Source organism: Salvelinus alpinus, chromosome 10 (genome assembly GCF_045679555.1).
Source record: "Salvelinus alpinus chromosome 10, SLU_Salpinus.1, whole genome shotgun sequence".
NCBI classification, from domain to species: domain Eukaryota; kingdom Metazoa; phylum Chordata; class Actinopteri; order Salmoniformes; family Salmonidae; genus Salvelinus; species Salvelinus alpinus.
Window position 1 is genome coordinate 62,034,022 of NC_092095.1, and position 22,121 is coordinate 62,056,142.

The following is a 22,121-nucleotide window of genomic DNA, read 5'->3' on the forward strand; positions in this document are numbered from 1 at the left end:
CTTTATTGCAGTATAAGCTAGAGCTAGGCAACATCATCATTGCTGAACAAACATTGAAAAGCCTGTTAAAGTCAAAGGTTATTTTGGTATCGCATCCTTTTGCAATACCTTTTTCAACCATGTAAATACTTGGTAACTATGCACCTAAATGGTAATTAAATCATAAGAAATGGTGCATAAAAGTTAATGAACAAGAATGACAGGAGCAGTCAGAGCTACTGACGAGCCCAGAGGGAACAATGTACTGAAATGAGCTCTTCATACTTACTCCTTGTAAATTACTTAGCAGACTAAGTGCCCGGATGTAGTTACTGTTAAAATGGCTACTAATCATCTACCTGATGGTTTTATGTCACCTCGGGCACTGTAGGAGGAAGTGATCTGTTTATTGTGCTTGGCACAAAGAGGTATAACAGTACTGTACAGCAAGTATTATGTAACAATGCGTACCTGCACTGTAATAACACTGTTGCTATGTCGATACCATGTGAATATGTATGTTTTTTTGATACCCAGAAGTTTGAACAGGTTGTCCATGTTGATTGAATACAGGCCCTATTCGCCCTCTATCATTCACTCCGTTTTGACAAAGTAGGTGTTTGCAGGCTGCTAACCTTCAGGCTTTTGCTTGACTCTCTGAGACCTAAACCCAGTCAGTCACCTGGAGAGTTTACTGCTAAGTGTCAAAGGTTCACAGATGAAACCTTCTCCATGGACACCTTCCAGTGCTTTCTTCTATCTACGCTCTCCAACCCACTGCACTTCAACTTTCATTTACAGAGCCGTGTGGGAAAGTAGTGTTTTTAAAATAGACTCCAGTCCCCCTCAGGTGGAATAACAACCCAGCTCTCCCTCGCGCAGGCGGCACATCCCGGTCCAGAGCCCCTAGTGTGATGACGGGTCTATAAACGGGGAACTTACAGTATGACACACTTCTCTGCCTTATTTTAGCTGTTATGTTTTCATAACCTTAAAGTGCAGGCTATGTAAGAGCAGTTATGAACAGCCAGGTAAACAGAGAGGGGGTGGTGACATGGAGATGCTATCCATGGGGTGAAGGGAACTGACCCAGAGCCATGACTGTGAGAATGACTGATTTTAGAGGGAGAGAGATCCAACTATTTCCTATTGGAGAGGTTCAGAAGACATCGATCCCCCTGGTGTTTGGCCCTGCAGCTCTAGGCTGCGGTGAGATTTATTGATCGTGAACTCTAAACTGATCTTTGGCGAGGATTGGTCTGGCGAGGTCTGCCGTGTGATATTGGTACTCCTACACCTTTCCACTAGGAGGTGGATAAAGCAGGATGGGTTACAAAACTCGACCATAATTCCATTAGCGTCCTAACTTGAGATCTGCGCGTACTGTAACTCAGGACTTTTGTTTAAATCATGCATTGCGTAACTTAGGAGCACTGAACATAAATCCGGCCACAGTGACAGGTAGCTTTTGTGGAAGCCAACACAACTCTACACACACATTAACTTAACACGTTAGAGACTGTCCACCTGTCTTCAGCTGCTAATCATAGGATGATTTAAAAAGCTCATGCTGACTCCAGTGATATTTCACTCTTGATTTCGCCATTTATTTTTGCTCCAGTCTTGACATGATGTCGGCGCTTACAGATGTCTTTTATTAGGTGGACGAGGTCATTTGTCCCCAGCCAGAGGTTTCCTGAGTGACAATGACACAACGTCGCCACCGCCAGCCAAATGTGTCATGTCAGCTGGAAGCGAGACGTGTCTGTCACACGTGGAGCGTACAGTAGGCCTGACCTTGGGGTCAGCTGCAGCCACAGTGTAGCTGTAACTGGCAAGCTGTATAGGAGTCTTCAGATCTGAAACCATAACCACAAGTGCTGTGAAATGTGATGTTGTTTACAGTCTGTTTCTACGGTATGGTTTCTGTGCCAGAGCAGACCATGCGTGACTAATTGTACTCTGCATTTAAAACTTTGTGGGCCTGTTGTATGGACTGTAAACGGACACAGTTTGACTGGGAGAATTTCTTTCATACATTGTTGCCTTTTGTCTGGTAAAGTATGACTTGAGTCTGATATTAGTAAGTCCCTGGTGCCAGCTATTGATATGGTTTAGAATTTATTGACATTTGATGTTGTGTTTTTATAATGCTAGATGAACGGGGATCTCGTTATGTCACCATTGTGTCCCCCTGCTTCGCTTTGATGATGACATAAAAAAACCTGCAAAAAGCTTTTGAGCTTTGCCATGGGTGAACGTCACTGGTTACCATTATTATATTGGCCCCTATGTGGAACATTTGAGCAATTACAAGTTATTGTACTGTACTGAGTACATTCTCATTTTAGCCAAGATGTGATGGAAATATGTCATACAGTATAATTCTTAGATTCCCCATTTCAGAGACAATTCTTCCATTCAGATGAAGGCGGACATATGAAAACATTCTGTTCTCATTCGACTGGTCATAAAGTGATACATTTGGGGCCTGCAATAACAGTGAACGGACATTAGCAATCACACGTTTTCAGAAAGTTGGATAAATCAATCACAGTTGTCATCAGCACAGCTAAGTGCAAAAACGTTATGCCAGATTATTTCAAGCAGGAGTATAACTAACTACTGTAAAATAAAAAATAAGAATGTGGGAATGACCTCGTCCCGATGTTGAAGGATAGTAGACAAGTCAGTTCATAAGTAATCATTAGTTGCTGATAGCCTTCTTGCATCTCTTTGTAATGTAACCTCTTTCTCCGAGATTGTTTTTTCCCTCCAAAATGAGAAACATGCATTGACTACAGTGTTGTGCAGTGTGTCATGGCTCTGGATGTCATAAAACCATAGAAGTGGCCATTAAACATCAAGAGACACTAGCCGGCCCACAATTCTGGTCCCAGGGAGGACAGGCTAATGTCCTCCTAATTGAAACCTTGCCCCCTGCTTAGAAAAGGTCAAATATACAGTATGTTCTCCCAGGGCTTTTTTCATTTGTCTACCTCTTTCTACCCCATCCGTTGGCCTTTTTCAGTAATTCACTTTTCTAAAATGCTTTGTATTTTGTTAAACTCACGGTCTGTCTTAGAACCATAACCTGCCATCTTTGACATCATCCTCATTCCATGTTAATGACTCTCATTCAAGCAGATATGATCAACACAGCACATTTACAATCTCACATATCCTGCATCTCCCTGTATGTAGAAATTAAGTTTCATTCCAAAACGCTATACAGTATATCCATTTTCAAAAATATGGGTAAATTCACTTTTTTTGTTTAAAGAAATGATGTAAGAGATTGGTGTGTTTTTTCCCCAATCTAATCATGGCATAGGGTTGGTAAATGACAGACATGTATTTGTTTGAATACTATCACTAGGTAGTTTCATTTCAGAGAGACAAACAATCACATTTTGTTGCAAAACTAGATATATTTTTAATAAAAAACGGTACGAATGATACATTTGTGACATCAATATAAAAAAAATACATGTTAAAAAAATGTATCGACACAGTAATATGGGCTCTGGTCAAAAGCAGGTCACTATATAACCACCCTACTACAGTACAGCCATTGGGCATCTGGCATTGCCATCAGCCATCTGCCATTGAGAGAATGCTTCCTTTAAAATAAATGAAAGCTGCTATACTGCCCGTGTTGCGCACGCACTGCGTCACTTCCATTGGCAGCATCTAAGCTCAAGAATTGCCAAGGTTCAATGATGGCTGACGCACCTGTTAATTTTATCTTGTGAATTAAAATAATGAGAAATAAAGTCGATTTTGGTTACATATGGCCTGGACTAGACACCCCTGGTTATTTTACTAAGTTGGATGTGTCACACCTGCTCCCGCTCCCGCTCGAAGGCGCCAGGCTCCCCAACATTACGCACTCCTGCCACCATCATTACACACACCTGCCTTCCCCCCGTCACGCGCATCTGTGATTATTGGACTCACCTGGACTCAATCACCTCTGTCATTACCTCCCCTATATCTGTCTGGTTCCCCACTCTGTTCCCTGCTACAGCATTAATTGTCATTTGTCGTTTTGTACCTGTGTACATTTAATCAGGAAACAGACAAAGACCAAGACAAGAACAGCTTTGTTCTTGTCTTGGTCTTTGTCTGTTTCCTGATTAAATGTTGGCTCCCCGTACCTGCTTCTCATCTCCGGCGTCGGTCCTGACAGTATGAAGTCAAGAAGCTTCTAGCTAGCAGAAACTCTAGCTAGCTACATTGACTATGTTCATAATGTAAACAAAAGAAACTTGTGTAATTAGAGGATCATTTAGCACTAGCAAAAAATGTATAAGTACTTGCGAAAACTGGACCAAAACTATTGTACTTACGCATAATCAATGAATATGGTACAATATAATAGGGGAAATAGAATAAAGATGCCATTCCCCTCTGTTTCTCTCCACTCTCAAAAAATGAGCTCTGTGTAGCAGGTAGAATGTCATATTGACACCAAGCTGATAGTGGAGCTGAAGGGTAAGGAATAGCCATTGACACTACGCTGATAGTGGAGCTGAAGGGTAAGGAATAACCATTGACAATACGCTGATAGTGGAGCTGAAGGGTAAGGAATAACCATTGACAATACGCTGATAGTGGAGCTGAAGGGTAAGGAATAGCCATTGACACCAAGCTGATAGTGGAGCTGAAGGGTAAGGAATAGCCATTGACACCAAGCTGATAGTGGAGGTGAAGGGTAAGGAATAGCCATTGTCACTACGCTGATAGTGGAGCTGAAGGGTTAGGAATAGCCATTGACACCAAGCTGATAGTGGAGCTGAAGGGTAAGGAATAGCCATTGACACCAAGCTGATAGTGGAGCTGAAGGGTAAGGAATAGCCATTGGCACCAAGCTGATAGTGGAGCTGAAGGGTAAGGAATAGCCATTGATACCAAGCTGATAGTGGAGCTGAAGGGTAAGGAATAGCCATTGACAATACACTGATAGTGGAGCTGAAGGGTAAGGAATAGCCATTGACACCAAGCTGATAGTGGAGCTGAAGGGTAAGGAATAGCCATTGACACTACGCTGATAGTGGAGCTGAAGGGTAAGGAATAACCATTGACACCAAGCTGATAGTGGAGCTGAAGGGTAAGGAATAGCCATTGACACCAAGCTGATAGTGGAGCTGAAGGGTAAGGAATAGCCATTGACACTACGCTGATAGTGGAGCTGAAGGGTTAGGAATAGCCATTGTCACCAAGCTGATAGTGGAGCTGAAGGGTAAGGAATAGCCATTGACACCAAGCTGATAGTGGAGCTGAAGGGTTAGGAATAGCCATTGTCACTACGCTGATAGTGGAGCTGAAGGGTTAGGAATAGCCATTGACACCAAGCTGATAGTGGAGCTGAAGGGTAAGGAATAGCCATTGACACCAAGCTGATAGTGGAGCTGAAGGGTAAGGAATAGCCATTGGCACCAAGCTGATAGTGGAGCTGAAGGGTAAGGAATAGCCATTGATACCAAGCTGATAGTGGAGCTGAAGGGTAAGGAATAGCCATTGACAATACACTGATAGTGGAGCTGAAGGGTAAGGAATAGCCATTGACACCAAGCTGATAGTGGAGCTGAAGGGTAAGGAATAGCCATTGCCACTACGCTGATAGTGGAGCTGAAGGGTAAGGAATAACCATTGACACCAAGCTGATAGTGGAGCTGAAGGGTAAGGAATAGCCATTGACACCAAGCTGATAGTGGAGCTGAAGGGTAAGGAATAGCCATTGCCACTACGCTGATAGTGGAGCTGAAGGGTTAGGAATAGCCATTGTCACCAAGCTGATAGTGGAGCTGAAGGGTAAGGAATAGCCATTGACACCAAGCTGATAGTGGAGCTGAAGGGTTAGGAATAGCCATTGTCACTACGCTGATAGTGGAACTGGAGGGTAAGGAATAGCCATTGACACTATGGTCACAGTGGAGGTGAAGGGTAAGGAATAGCCATTGACACCAAGCTGATAGTGGAGCTGAAGGGTAAGGAATAGCCATTGTCACTACGCTGATAGTGGAGCTGGGGGGTAAGGAATAGTCATTGACACTATGGTCACAGTGGAGGTGAAGGGTTAGGAATAGCCATTGACACTATGGTCACAGTGGAGGTGAAGGGTTAGGAATAGCCATTGACACTATGGTCACAGTGGAGGTGAAGGGTTAGGAATAGCCATTGACACCATGGTCACAGTGGAGCTGAAGGGTAAGGAATAGCCATTGACACCAAGCTGATAGTGGAGCTGAAGGGGAAGGAATAGCCATTGACACTACGCTGATAGTGGAGCTGAAGGGTTAGGAATAGCCATTGACACTATGGTCACAGTGGAGGTGAAGGGTTAGGAATAGCCATTGACACTATGGTCACAGTGGAGGTGAAGGGTAAGGAATAGCCATTGACACTATGGTCACAGTGGAGGTGAAGGGTAAGGAATAGCCATTGACACTATGGTCACAGTGGAGGTGAAGGTTTAGGAATAGCCATTGACACTACGCTGATAGTGGAGGTGAAGGGTTAGGAATAGCCATTGACACTATGGTCACAGTGGAGGTGAAGGGTAAGGAATAGCCATTGACACTATGGTCACAGTGGAGGTGAAGGGTTAGGAATAGCCATTGACACTATGGTCACAGTGGAGGTGAAGGGCTAGGAATAGCCATTGACACTATGGTCACAGTGGAGGTGAAGGGTAAGGAATAGCCATTGACACTACGCTGATAGTGGAGCTGAAGGGTAAGGAATAGCCATTGTCACTACGCTGAGAGTGGAGGTGAAGGGTTAGGAATAGCCATTGACACTACGCTGATAGTGGAGGTGAAGGGTAAGGAATAGCCATTGTCACTACGCTGAGAGTGGAGGTGAAGGGTTAGGAATAGCCATTGTCACTACGCTGAGAGTGGAGGTGAAGGGTTAGGAATAGCCATTGACACTACGCTGATAGTGGAGCTGAAGGGTAAGGAATAGCCATTGTCACTACGCTGATAGTGGAGCTGAAGGGTAAGGAATAGCCATTGACACTATGGTCACAGTGGAGGTGAAGGGTTAGGAATAGCCATTGACACTATGGTCACAGTGGAGGTGAAGGGTAAGGAATAGCCATTGACACCAAGCTGATAGTGGAGCTGAAGGGTTAGGAATAGCCATTGACACCAAGCTGATAGTGGAGCTGAAGGGTTAGGAATAGCCATTGACACTGCGCTGATAGTGGAGCTGAAGGGTAAGGAATAGCCATTGACACTACGCTGATAGTGGAGGTGAAGGGTAAGGAATAGCCATTGACACTACGCTGATAGTGGAGGTGAAGGGTTAGGAATAGCCATTGACACTACGCTGATAGTGGAGGTGAAGGGTTAGGAATAGCCATTGACACTACGCTGATAGTGGAGGTGAAGGGTTAGGAATAGCCATTGACACTACGCTGATAGTGGAGGTGAAGGGTAAGGAATAACCATTGACACTACGCTGATAGTGGAGCTGAAGGGTAAGGAATAACCATTGACACTATGGTCACAATGGAGGTGAAGGGTAAGGAATAGCCATTGACACCAAGCTGATAGTGGAGCTGAAGGGTTAGGAATAGCCATTGACACCAAGCTGATAGTGGAGCTGAAGGGTTAGGAATAGCCATTGACACTACGCTGATAGTGGAGCTGAAGGGTTAGGAATAGCCATTGACACTACGCTGATAGTGGAGCTGAAGGGTTAGGAATAGCCATTGACACTACGCTGATAGTGGAGGTGAAGGGTTAGGAATAGCCATTGACACTATGGTCACAGTGTAGGTGAAGGGTAAGGAATAGCCATTGACACTATGGTCACAGTGGAGGTGAAGGGTTAGGAATAGCCATTGACACTATGGTCACAGTGGAGGTGAAGGGTAAGGAATAGCCATTGACACTATGGTCACAGTGGAGGTGAAGGGTTAGGAATAGCGTGCCATTTAGTACGAGATCTTACTCTAACCAAACACTATAGCATGAGGCTAGATTTATGATGTGTTCAATTCATATGTTAAATACACAGGATACCAACATTCCATTTCAGCTAAACAATGGTTACTTTAAAAACCCATTTTAATACACATCGAAAAAATATAAGATCAGTAATATTTGACACACACATGAAGATACCCATAACCATTCATTTATGATGAATAAAACACACATGTGAAAACTTGGTGGATATAGCATTTTGGAAATAAACTCTTTTCAAATAGACCTCAATAAATACCAGTTCTCAGAAATGGGTAATAAGGACAAGCAGGGATTGTTCGTGGAACGAGAGACGCTCTCGATTGCATGCTGCAGTGAAACCTACCAGTGGAGGCTGCTGAGGGGAGAACTGCTCATAATAATGGCCGGAACGGAGCTAATGGAATGGTATCAAACACCTGGAAACCATGTGTTGGATTTTTTGATACCATTCCACTGAATCCGCTCCAGTCATTACCATGAGCCCAACCTCCACAATTCAGGTGCCACCAACCTCCTGTGGAACCTACACCAGACAAAATATTCTACAAACCATTCCCACTCTCTGTGTGGATGTCCAATCGTAATTTCAAACATAAATCTAGCGTCTCTGGCTCTGCCAAACGTTTCAGATTATAATCATTCTTCTGGGAATTCATCCCCCTCGTTCCTGACAGCCAGCCTCTCCACTGGCACGGTGTGCAGAGTCTCCTCTCCTCATTTCTGTAGAAACAATCAGATATTTGGACGATTTTGTCCACCTCGATCTTTTCGTCTGTTTCAACAATCAAGTCCTGGACATGACAGTGAGTTGGCGGTCCACCTCAGGCAGCGCAGGCACAGAGAGTCTCTGGGGTGGAGGATCTGCGTCCAGCGTTGATTAACTGATGTCTTTTGGAAGCTCCATTAGTTTAGTTATTTCTTTTGTTTGAAACTCCAAGGAAAATCTCCACGAGAGCACAGATGGTGCGCAGGCAGAGTAACGACACGTTCTCCCCTCCCCAAAACGAACACAGGGATGGTATGCTATTCAGATCTCCATAAGGTGACTGATAGACCATGCACTACTAGAGCATGTAATGTAAATAAATACATTCTGGGATGTGCTGCTTCCCGTGTCTTTTTTTTCTAGTGACATTAAACAGCACGACTGATTTATCAGCTATTAGTCATCGGCTGCTGGCGGATCAGTTGGAGTCCATCCGCTAGAGTCTACAGGTTAAATGGTTTGGTTCTGGGCTCTCCAACCATGTTCCTGGAGGGCTGCTGTCCTGTAGGTTTTCACTCCAACCCTACCTAGCTCACCTGATTCTAATAATTAGCTGGTTCATCAGCTGCATCAAGTTAGTTACAACTGGGTTTGGAGTGAATACCTACTGGAGGGTAGCTCTCCAAGAACAGGGTTGGTGAACCCTGGTTTAGATGTTTCTCACAGTAAAGAATATCTACTAAGGGAATACATCATATGAACATTATTGGACCCAACTCTTGTACACTCTTTGAAAAAAGGTACTATCTAGAACCTAAAAGCTTCTTTGGCTGTTCCCATAGGAGAACCGTTTAAATAACAATTTTTCGTTCCAGGTATAACGCTTTTGGGTTCCATGTAGAACCCTTTCCACAGAGGGTTCTATATGGAACCCAAAAGGGTTATATCTGAAACCAAAAAGGGTTCTACCTAAAACCGAAAAGGGTTATCCTATGCGGACAGCCGGAGAACCCTTTTGGAACAATTGTACAGGTAATTCAAACTTTAAGCCGCTCAGTGACTTTTCAGAGTTGTTGAGAGGTTTGATTCTTCTAAGAATCAAACCTACTGTAGGATGGAGGACAGGTGGAGAAGCATGTTTATATATATAATTTTTTTAAAGCCAGCTTTGTAAGATGAACTCTGAAAAATAAATTAGAGGTGAAGAGAGGTTCTGATCAAAACAGGATGAAGATAGAGTTACTAGAGTCAATCAGGAAATTCCTCTCAGGAACAAAATAATGAACTGTTTCAGACTGTATCTCATCGTTTTTACATGCATTTTTGGAGGAAGAGAAGAGAATGAATGAAAGAAATGAGTCCACTCATGACAGCAGTGGCACATTTGGGAATGTATGTTTTCAAAAGAAATGAGTTATCTTCAATGGAGACGTTTGGCAAACAGGTGTTTTGAATGCTATGAGGTTTACAGTAATAAATGAGGTCAAGCTCATTCACTGACAAGGCCATGCAGATTATTACCCAAGGAATGTATTATGGAATGTCTCCATATGTCCTCAGTACTGTCAAAGTCTCTTGTCACAACTCAATCAACAGCTGGAGAATTTACAGTCGTCTAATGAGGGTAGATTGTTTCTGGATCGTAGGATTGATTGATCATTTGTGCAGCCTTTCGGCAGCATTAGTCCATCCGCTAGAGTCTACAGGTTAAATGGTTTCAATGTTTCTCACAGTAAAGCATCATAACTATGGGAATACATTATATGCATATTATTGGGCTCATCTCTTGTACAGGTACAGATGATCTATCTTAATTTGACTCTGCTTCTCAGGAAATGGAAACAGGAAATGTGAATTATTATGTGGATTATAATTAATGGATATTTTGTTGATACATTGTTGATACATTTTTCATTAGGGCAAATAAAGTCAGAAATGTTAAAGTGGAAAGTACAAACTTTAGAAGCTTTTATAAACCTTTAATAGACTACAATGTGCATTTCCTGCGACAACAGAGTGATCAAACTAAGATAGCAGATCTGTAATTCAACCTTTAAGCCACGCAGTGACCTTTCAGAGTTGTTGAGAGGTTTGATTGTTCTAAGGGTTGGACTAAAGTAGGATGGAGGACAGGTGGGGAAGTAATTTGATACAATACATTTCAATCTTATTTGAAAGCCAGCTGTGGAAGACCAACTCTGAAAATGTTCTGATCCAAACAGGATGAAGAAAGAGTTGCTGGAGTTGATCAGGAAATTCCTCTCAGGAACAAATTAGTTGATTGTGTCAGACTGTATTTCATAGTTTTTACATGTTTTTTTGGAGGAAGAGAAGAAATGAAAGAAATGCCAGCTGTTTTGTCTCTGGGCCTCTTTGAAAAGAAGTCACTCATGACAGCAGTGGCAAATTTGAGAATGTATGTTTTCGAAAGAGATGAGGTACAGTGTCTTCAATGGAGACGTCTGGAGAACAGGTGCTTTGAATGCTGTGGGTTTACACTCATGACTGAGGCCATACAGACAATTACCCAAGGAATGTATTATGGAATGTCTCCGTCTGTCCTCGGTACTGTCAAAACCTCTAGTCACAACTCAATCAACAGCTGGAGAAGGTACAGTCATCTAATAAGGGTAGATAGTGTCTGGATAATAGGAGTGATTGAAGGAAAAGCTCCCTTGTCATTCCTCTATCGTCCTTCTGTTGAAAATACATGAACTTCTTATTGCAATGAGCCTTGACAAGAGTGACTGGGGAAACTGGACTCCTGTCTTGAGTTATGTAACAGAGTTGATGGGTAACAGGCCACGGAGTAGTAGAGTCAGCCAAGTGGATTTAAACACACACACACACACACAGGATCCCTTACAGGTACTCAGAGTTCAAGGCTACGAGTCCTTTGACATGTGTCACATTGAGGTGCGCCCACCACGCCAACCGCACTTACAGGTTTTTTTCTCAACCGTCCGGTCGTTGGCATGGTCACGGTGCCTTCAGAGTCTCTCAAAGAGGTTAGGTATGTCATTGGATGAAACAGCCCAATGGTTGTTATGTTTTGCCACTTGAGTCTAATGCATTTGGTTTTAGTTGCAATGGATACTCCCCGGCAGAACCGTATTTATATTATGTCATTTTTACTTTCCATCTGTTTCTGATGCCCAATCCCCTAACCTTTGGTCATTGTATTAGAACACCCAACCAACCCTAACCTCATTGTATCAGAACGCCCAACCAACCCTAAACTCATTGTATCAGAACGCCCAACCAACCCTAAACTCATTGTATCAGAACGCCCAACCAACCCTAACCTCATTGTATCAGAATACCCAACCAACCCTAACCTCGTTATACAGATCCCCAATCAACCTTAACCTCATAATATCAGATGCCCAACCAACCCTAAACTCATTGTATCAGAACGCCCAACCAACCCTAAACTAATTGTATCAGAACGCCCAACCAACCCTAAACTCATTGTATCAGAACGTCCAACCAACCCTAAACTCATTGTATCAGAACGTCCAACCAACCCTAAACTCATTGTATCAGAACGCCCAACCAACCCTAAACTTATTGTATCAGAACGCCCAACCAACCCTAAACTCATTGTATCAGAACGCCCAACCAACCCTAAACTCATTGTATCAGAACGCCCAACCAACCCTAAACTCATTGTATCAGAACACCCAACCAACCCTAAACTCATTGTATCAGAACACCCAACCAACCCTAACCTCATTGTATCAGAACACCCAACCAACCCTAAACTCATTGTATCAGAACACCCAACCAACCCTAACCTCATTATATCAGAGATGTTGAGACAGCAGAGTGTCACCACTTTATCACTACTATCTGCTACTAACTAACCAAGGCCTTATGGGTAGGTTCAAGAAGATTTAGGGCTAAGCCTACGTCCCAAATGGCACCGTAATCCCTATAGTGCCATATATCGTGCAGTAGCAAAAGTAGTGCACTATGTAGGGAATAGGGCGCCATTTGGGACTAATACTAATCTGTATTTGTTATTTTATTTATGGCCACAAATAACCTTCTCAGCCCTAAATCATCATCTCAACACCAACAGAATGTTAGTCTGAACTTCAGCCACTGTAACACTATCGCCAAACACCCATAATCCACTTTGTCTCTCTATTTAGGCCCATAATATGAGTCAACTCACCTCCCCGTGAGAAAATGAGAACAGAGCCTCGCTCAGTCAGGAAAACCATTGCATGCATCCACAGTCGCTCAAAGCATGGAAAGCCCATTTATTTTTTATGGTAAATAAAACATTTGTTAACCGTTTCTACTGCTTTTGCTCATTGTTTTACTGTGTTTTTATTTTTAGGTTTATGCCCTACTTTGACATGCCAGTGATTTGATGTGTGCATTAGGAGCTTAAAATGGCAAAACTCGGCCAAAACATTTGAGTCCTGGTTGCCCAACAGTTTCCATGTTGTCTGGAATTTGCTCACACTCTGTGATGTAGTAATGCTCTGCCCACCTCTGGCATAACACACTCTCTCATTTATCATCATGGAGACTATGGCTTCTCTGTACCAGTCTGTCTCAGCACCACCCTCTTCTCTCGCTTTCTCTAGAAATGCCCCTTGTTGCTCTATCTGTCTCTGTCTCTCTGTCTTTCTTTCTCTCTTGCTCTCTCTCGCTCTCTCTCTTTGTATCTCTTTCTCTCTCTCTTTCTCTCTCTTTCTCTGTTTCTCTTGCTCTCTGTTTCTCTGACTGTCTCTCGCTCTCACTCTCTCTCGGTCTGTTTTTCTCTCTCGGTCTGTTTTTCTAACTCTCAGTTCAATTCAATGGGCTTTATTGGCATGGGAAACATATGTTTACATTGCCAAATCAAGTGAAATGGATAAACAAAAATGAAATAAACAATAAAAGTGAACAGTAAATATTACACTCACACAAGTTCCAAAAGAATAGAGACATTACAAATGTCATTATGTCTATTTAGAGTGTTGTAACGATGTGCAAATAGTTAAAGTACAAAATGGAAAATAAATAAACATGAATATGGGTTGTATTTGGTGTTTGCTCTCTCTCCATCGATTCCCTGTCGTTTTAGCCCTCCCCTCTGTTTTCCTCACACTTTCTAATCCTCTTTAATTAATGGTGGTCATTAAAGAGGTTCAGGACTATAAACTTGTGGTCATTAGTCAGTACAGTTGGAATGTCCCACATTTTTTCAACATCAATTCTCCATTAAGACCGCTGAGCCTTTGTTCTCTGAACTTCACAGGCTGGCTTGTTTGTAGGAAAACAGTTTTGTGTTGAAAATGTGTGTGTGTGTGTGTGTGTGTGTGTGTGTGTGTGTGTGTGTGTGTGTGTGTGTGTGTGTGTGTGTGTGTGTGTGTGTGTGTGTGTGTGTGTGTGTGTGCTAATGTGCTAGTGTGTGTGTGTGAGAGCATCAGAGCTGAGGGGAATGGAGTGTGTAGAAGGAAAACACTGCGTCGGATTAGGACTCTCACCCCCTCCGTTATTCTTTCTCCCTGTCATGTTTCTCTCAAGGGCTTCCTTGATAGATGAGTTGTGGTCCAAGGGAAATTCCCTAATCCTATCTGGGCAGGGATTCCCTGTATAAGGAAAAAACATTTTGTTTGAGGGATGAATGGAGAGATGGAAGGAGGATGGAGGGATGGAAGGAGAGCAGAGGATGAAGGGTGCTTGGCTCCGGGGAAGGTGGATGACAGTGAAGAGGGGCATGGAGATTAATGTGGTATTGCTCTGTGATGACTACCTCATACAAGCATGGGATCCCTGCATAGAGATTAGTGTTGTGATTGTTTTCACAGCCCTCGTCTGTCCACTGCAGCACTGTGCTAACGTGTTGCTCCGTGATTCAGGTTGGTTATGGGCCTTTGTCTAGTTTGTACTGACGTGAAGCGTTGTAGCTCATAACATAAAAATAGAAAATGGACCACACAAGCTTTACCCCGTATTTGTAATGCTAGTAAAAGAGTTTTATGTCTTTTCATTTTAGGAGTGCTTTTGTCTTAACACAATCCATGTTGGTAGTGATTATAGGGGGGACACTGGGGATATGCTTTTATACATCTGGTACAAAGCGTCTCACCTTTGCATTGAGGGAAGTTGACAACAGAAAGCAAACACATTCAACATGTGTTTTCGGTTGACCGAATACTAAGTGCCTGGACAGCTCTCTTTTTTCATCTTTTCAGTGTATTCTGCTATGTATGTCGTTGAAAGGGAAATGTCATTCTTCACAACTCCTCTGCAAATGTCATCCATGCTGTTTAATTGCTAGACAAGAGCATTGTCACAAACATTTTTACTTACTATCAGAACCTCCTTCACACAATGTACTTTGTGGCTGAGTGACTGGGGTGAGGAGTACGACAGTCAGTACTGAGTTTAACCCTGCACTATCCCTGTTTTATTTCACAATAGTCACAGTGATTGCTACTGAGACAAATCACAGAGAAGAGAGAAGTCAGCTTCAATCAAATGGTATTTTTGCCAGCAGTCCTCTACAGCAGGGGTTCTTCAACTTTTTCAGTTCGAGACCCAAATTAGAAATTTACCGTCCTCCTGTGACCCAAATCGTACTCCAACGACCCAAATTAAGAAGAAATTGTACGTGACTATAGATGTATTATCATAACTTGTGACCCACCTCTCACATGCCCAGGGCCCGCTTCGAGTCCCGACCCATGGTTTAAGAAACCCTGCTCTAGAGATGTGATGGTGATACAGCTGGATGTGGATGTGATGAGGGACCCCAGTACACACATGCCTTCTCAGAGAGAGAACTTCCAGCTGGCTGCAGAACACACTACGGTTGCATCTGAAATGGCACCCTTCTCCCTATATAGTACACTACCTATGGGCCCTGGTCGAACCACCTATGGACCCTGGTCAAAAGTAGTGCACTAGGCCTATATAGTGAATAGGGTGCCATTTTGGATGCGACCCTAGAGAAAGAGACTGAACATTTCCAGCTGGCTGCAGAACAGACCCTCCCAGAGGGCTGCTGTCTAAACTCCCCAGGGCCATGTACTCACTGTCAGTAACCAAGTGGACTTTTATCACATCCCCTGAACACTAGAGGATTGGTTACAGTACCAGCATGTGCTGTTCACAGAGTGCTGAACACTTCCTGGTTACTGACAGTCAGATCCCATTCAAGTCCAAGTCATTGATAAGCTAATTTTATTTTCTCACAGACACATTTCTTCTTTCATTGAACCTTTATTTAACTAGGCAAGTCAGAACAAATTCTTATTTACAATGACGGCCTAGGAACAGTGGGTTAACTGCCTTGTTCAGGGGCAGAACGACTGATTTTTACCTTGTTAGCTCGGGATTCAATCTAGCAACCTTTCGGTTACTGGCCCAACACTCTAACCACTAGGCGACCAATAATCGCATGAAAAGACTTTCCCAAGGCTGGTGAGTGACTTTTCATGTGGTCCCCGATCCTTTCCTCTGTTAGTGTTGACAGAGATCTGAGCACACACACGCATGTCGGCACTCACGTACTCACGCACACATCAAAAATGACAGTCATTCCATTGTGTCTAGTCAGACCACAGATGGATTAGCTTTGCACGTTTTTATGCTTTGTGTTGTGTGTGTGTTTATAATGCTGATTAATTCTGACTGCAGAGACATTCTTCTCTGGTGCTCATGTTTCATCATAGTAAAAGTTTGCTGCATATGGCTCAACAATACTGACTGTATACATTACATGCAGGGCTTGTGAGTTGGAATATCCCATAGACATTGTGAGGACCCTCCCACTCTGTCTGCCGAATTCTTTCTCTTTGCTCTTGTTTTCCTTAATAGGATGTCGGTGGGCGGAGCCGGGAGGGTCGTCAGTGAAATGGGACACACCTGGGCTCGGTTGTGTCCAAGGATAAATGCACCTCTTCCCCATTCATTGAGGAGACTCTCTCCATGCAGACACTGATAGATTTTGGTTGTGGCATTTTTTGTGGCTGTTTTTGTTTGTTTGTTTGCGTTGGCACCTTTCAACACCCCTCATTATCACATTTATGCACGCAACCACTCACTTACACTACTGACTACACACACAATTGCTAATTGTATTTAGTTTACTTTAGTTAATAAATATATTTTGTTATTCCTTATCTCCACGTCATCTCCCTTTTGGTTACGGGCTTCGAGACGGTTTATGACACATGGAACTCAATTCAATACAATTCAAATATAAATGGGACGCTTTGATTTTCTTGGTTTTTCGAACGAGACATTAGTTTCATAACAGTGTTAGACAGTGGTTGACTGACCGTTGAATGGAGATCTGTGGACTGGTGTCTGGCGCACATTTCCATGATTTGAGAACTGATTTCAGTACAACACATACAGATATCTGTTATCGTGCTCCGTTGTTTTTCTACTACACTCAGTTGTTTTGACATGCTCCTATATTTCTGTCTCTGTATACATTTTGGGCTTCACAATGTTGTGTGAAAGAGGCTTTATCAATAATTTAGTTAGGATTCAACCCCAAATGACTTGCCCCTATACCTTCAGTCTTAACCTTAAGTCTAATTCCTAAACTAAACAATATCCCTACAGTTTTTTAACACATGCATTGCCTAATGCCTGAAATTATGAGAAATCACCACCCAATGATGTAATGTCCCTGCATAATGATTCCACCACTGGCATGTTGGCCTTACACTCCACAGAGCTTATTTATCAACTGTTGAGGCTAAATTCTGCTTGTGATCATTAATGAGTACAGTATATTTGATTAACAGCCAAGCCCTGCAGTTCTACCCCTGTTAACATGAGAAAACAGCTAGCTATAAAGGCCATACTGTGAAACTGTTCCTATATACAATGAATGCCCTGCTGTTGAAACAGCTGCGTGGGATTTGTGGTTCCTTTTTGTGGTTCCCTTGTGTAAAGCGGCGTGGGTGGGCGGTGTAGTGGTGTAGTGAGACATGGCCACTTGCACTATACTCTCTGCTGACATTGTTGTATGTAGTCTGTCTTGCCAGCATGCTTGGACAGAAGCCTCTATGTACTGTTACAGTGCATTTGAAAAGTATTCAGACCCCTTGACTTTTTACACATTGTTACGTTACAGCCTTATTCTAAAATGTATTAAATAAATAAAAATCCTCATCAATCTACACACAATACCCCCAAAATGACAAAGCGACAACAGTTTAAAAAAAATTTTTTTTTGAAATACCATATTTACATAGGTATTCAGACCCTTTGCTATGAGACTCGCAATTGAGCTCAGGTGCATCTGGTTTCCATTGATCATCCTTGTGATGTTTCTACAACTTGATTGGAGTCCACCTGTGGTAAATTCAATTGATTGGACATGATTTGGAAAGGTAGACACGTATCTATATAAGGTCCCACAGTTGACAGTGCATGTCAGAGCAAAAACCAAGCCATGAGGCCAAAGGAATTGTCAGAGACAGGATTGTGTCCAGGTATAGATCTGGTGAAGTGTACCAAAAAAATGTCTACAGCCTTGAAGTTCCCCAAGAACACAGTGGCCTCCAATCATTCTTAAATGAAAGAAGTTTGGAACCACCAAGAGCTGGCCACCCGGCCAAACTGAGCAATCGGAGGAGAAGGGCCTTAGTCAGGTAAGTGACCAAGCACCCGATGGTCACTCTGGCAGAGCTCCAGAGTTCCTCTGTGAGAACCTTCCAGAAGGACAACCATCTCTGCAGCACTCCACCAATCAGGCCTTTATGGTAGAGTGGCCAGACGGAAGCCACTCCTCAGTAAAAGGCACATGACGGCCTGCTTGGGCACCTAAAGGACTCTCAGACCATGAGAAACAAGATTATCTGGTCTGATGGAACCAAGATTGAACTTTTTGGCCTGAATGCCAAGCGTCACGTCTGGCAGAAACCTGGCACCATGCCTACGGTGAAGCATGGTGGTGGCAGCATCATGCTGTGGGGTTGTTTTTCAGTGGTAGGGACTGGGAGACTAGTCAGAATTGAGGGGGAAATGAACAGAGCAAAGTACAGAGAGATCCTTGATGAAAACCTGCTCCAGAGCACTCAGGACCTCAGACTGGGGCAAAGGTTCACCTTCCAACAGGACAACGACCCTAAGCACACAGCCAAGACAACCCAGGAGTGGCTTCGGGACAAGTCTCTGAATGTCCTTGAGTGGCCCAGCCAGAGCCCGGACTTGAACCCGATCAAACCTGAAAATAGCTGTGCAGCAACGCTCCCCATCCAACCTGACAGAGCATAAGAGGATCTGCAGAGAAGATTCAGATAAACTCCCCAAATACAGGTGTGCCAAGTTTGTAACGTCATACCCAAGAAGACTTGAGGCTGTAATCGCTGCCAAAGGTGCTTCAACAAAGTACTGAGTAAAGGGTCTGAATACTTATGTAAATGTGATATTGTTTCATTGTTTTAAATATTTTTTTTCTCAGCAAAAATGTCTAAACTGTTTTTGCTTTGTCATTATGGGGTATTGTGATGTCATTCTGGGGTATTGTGATGTCATTCTGGGGTATTGTGATGTCATTATGGGGTATTGTGTGTGTAGATTGATGAGGAAAAAACACAATTTAATACATTTTAGAATAAGGCAGTAACATAACAAAATGTGGAAAAAGTCAAGGGGTCTGAATACTTTCCGAATGTACTGTAAGCTATTTGTAGTATATTTGTGGTTTTAAAAGGCTTTTGAAGTTTGCAATATCCACTTTGAAATTTCAGATTTGATTTTCCCTTACAAAAAAATTATCAACACCTACAAAAATTCCCATGAATTATAATCCACATAACAAATCACATGTCCTGTTGCTGCAGGATTATTTTCCTGCTGTAGCAAACTGTTTCAAATGAAGATCCCACATCTGTATAACATTCCCATTCTGTAACTCGTACCGCTGCGTTGTTCCCCATGGATCAGCTTGGCACCAGGTCTGGCAGTGTCCCTGATGTCACTGGTTAGCTGAAGCTTATCTTTATCATTCTGCATATCTTATTGTAAAAAAAAAAAAAAAAAACAGCTGGTAATGTCTCATTGCCTGCACAGACTGGTCCATCCTTCTTAATACAGAGCAGTGTTATTATTACTAAAGCAACAAGGGTGAAGTGGTTCGTTTAGCAGGATTTAGCCTGTTGGTTTTGTATGAAGTGGTTATTTTAGTAGTATTTAGCCTGTTGGTTTTGTATGAAGTGTTTATTTTAGTAGTATTTAGCCTGTTGGTTTTGTATGAAGTGGTTATTTTAGCAGTATTTAGCCTGTTGGTTTTGTATGAAGTGTTTATTTTAGTAGTATTTAGCCTGTTGGTTTTGTATGAAGTGGTTATTTTAGTAGTATTTAGCCTGTTGGTTTTGTATGAAGTGGTTATTTTAGCAGTATTTAGCCTGTTGGTTTTGTATGAAGTGGTTATTTTAGTAGTATTTAGCCTGTTGGTTTTGTATGAAGTGGTTAGTTTAGCAGTATTTAGCCTTTTGGTTTTGTATGAAGTGGTTAGTTTAGCAGTATTTGGCCTGTTGGTTTTGTATGAAGTGGTTATTTTAGCAGTATTTAGCCTGTTGGTTTTGTATGAAGTGGTTATTTTAGCAGTATTTAGCCTGTTGGTTTTGTATGAAGTGGTTAGTTTAGCAGTATTTAGCCTGTTGGTTTTGTATGAAGTGGTTATTTTAGTAGTATTTAGCCTGTTGGTTTTGTATGAAGTGGTTATTTTAGCAGTATTTAGCCTGTTGGTTTTGTATGAAGTGGTTATTTTAGTAGTATTTAGCCTGTTGGTTTTGTATGAAGTGGTTATTTTAGTAGTATTTAACCTGTTGGTTTTGTATGAAGTGGTTATTTTAGCAGTATTTAGCCTGTTGGTTTTGTATGAAGTGGTTATTTTAGTAGTATTTAGCCTGTTGGTTTTGTATGGAGTGGTTATTTTAGCAGTATTTAACCTTCTGGTTTTGTATGAAGTGGTTATTTTAGTAGTATTTGGCCTGTTGGTTTTGTATGAAGTGGTTATTTTAGCCGTATTTAACCAGTTGGTTTTGTATGAAGTGGTTATTTTAGCAGTATTTAACCTGTTGGTTTTGTATGAAGTGGTTAGTTTAGCAATATTTAACCTTCTGGTTTTGTATGAAGTGGTTATTTTAGTAGTATTTGGCCTGTTGGTTTTGTATGAAGTGGTTATTTTAGCCGTATTTGACCTGTTGGTTTTGTATGAAGTGGTTATTTTAGCAGTATTTAGCCTGTTGGTTTTGTATGAGTGGTTATTTTAGCAGTATTTAACCTGCTGGTTTTGTATGCGGTGTTTATTTTAGCAGTATTTAACCTGCTGGTTTTGTATGAAGTGTTTATTTTAGCAGTATTTAACCTGTTGGTTTTGTATGAAGTGTTTATTTTAGCAGTATTTAACCTGCTGGTTTTGTATGAAGTGGTTATTTTAGCAGTATTTAACCTGCTGGTTTTGTATGAAGTGGTTATTTTAGCAGTATTTAACCTGATGGTTTTGTATGAGTGACATAACTTGAACTTCCTTTTGAAAGACTGCTTCTAAAAGCGTATATAGGTCAGCTGTGGGAGATGCAGTCAGGTTCCCGGGATCAGACTACTGTCCTATTTGAGGGAACGCTCCACCTTGATGTGACATTAGCTGTTATGCCCAGACTATAACTTTCTCTTGGAAAGCCAATACAGACATTGAGAGCCTTTTTTTCCCCTTGCCCCTGCGATTTCTAAGAATGTCCCTGTGTTGAATTTGGCGTTCGTTGGGCTCTCTCTGGAAAAGTGTGGTAATCCATGGATGTCTGTTGATTTTTCTAATTGGCGATGTCGTTCTACTCTGACATGGGGAAAGTACACCAGGATGTATGAGCTGTAACGGGATCGGCTCAGTGGTGGTCAACATCTCATGTCAACATAGACAGACCATAATAACCACTACATTTTCTTTTAGACCTAATATAAATTCTATGGCTGAAACAGAGCAGCCCAGTTAAGGAAGGCAGTTTATTTTTCAAGTTCCACCTGTACGCTCCTTCAACTGGAAAACACTTTCTCACTCTAGCTACCCAAAGTGAAAAATGGCAAGGACATATTTTTTTAAATAAAAAAGTAACAGACCTTCTGTTTTTATTATTGAAAATAGATACAGGAATGAAAGTATGTTTAAAAAAACAAGAGTACAGTTCCATATGACAAACATTTTCCATAAAAAATAAGTATAAAAACACTGATCTGCAAGCGCATTGAGCCAAAAGTGTATTTTTGTACAAAACTAAGAAATCATTCAACAGGACTCCTCTCTGTACCATTTATCAAGGCTACTAAGAAGATAAGATATCCCTCTTATTTTCCAACATGATATATATACAACGTGTTGTATCAGAGGCTGTAAAATGTTGCCAGTGGAACACTGTGAAGTATGAACGTTCGCTTTAAGGGACGTGTCTTTTGAAAAAGTTAGTTGAAAAAATACTTTCTCTCCA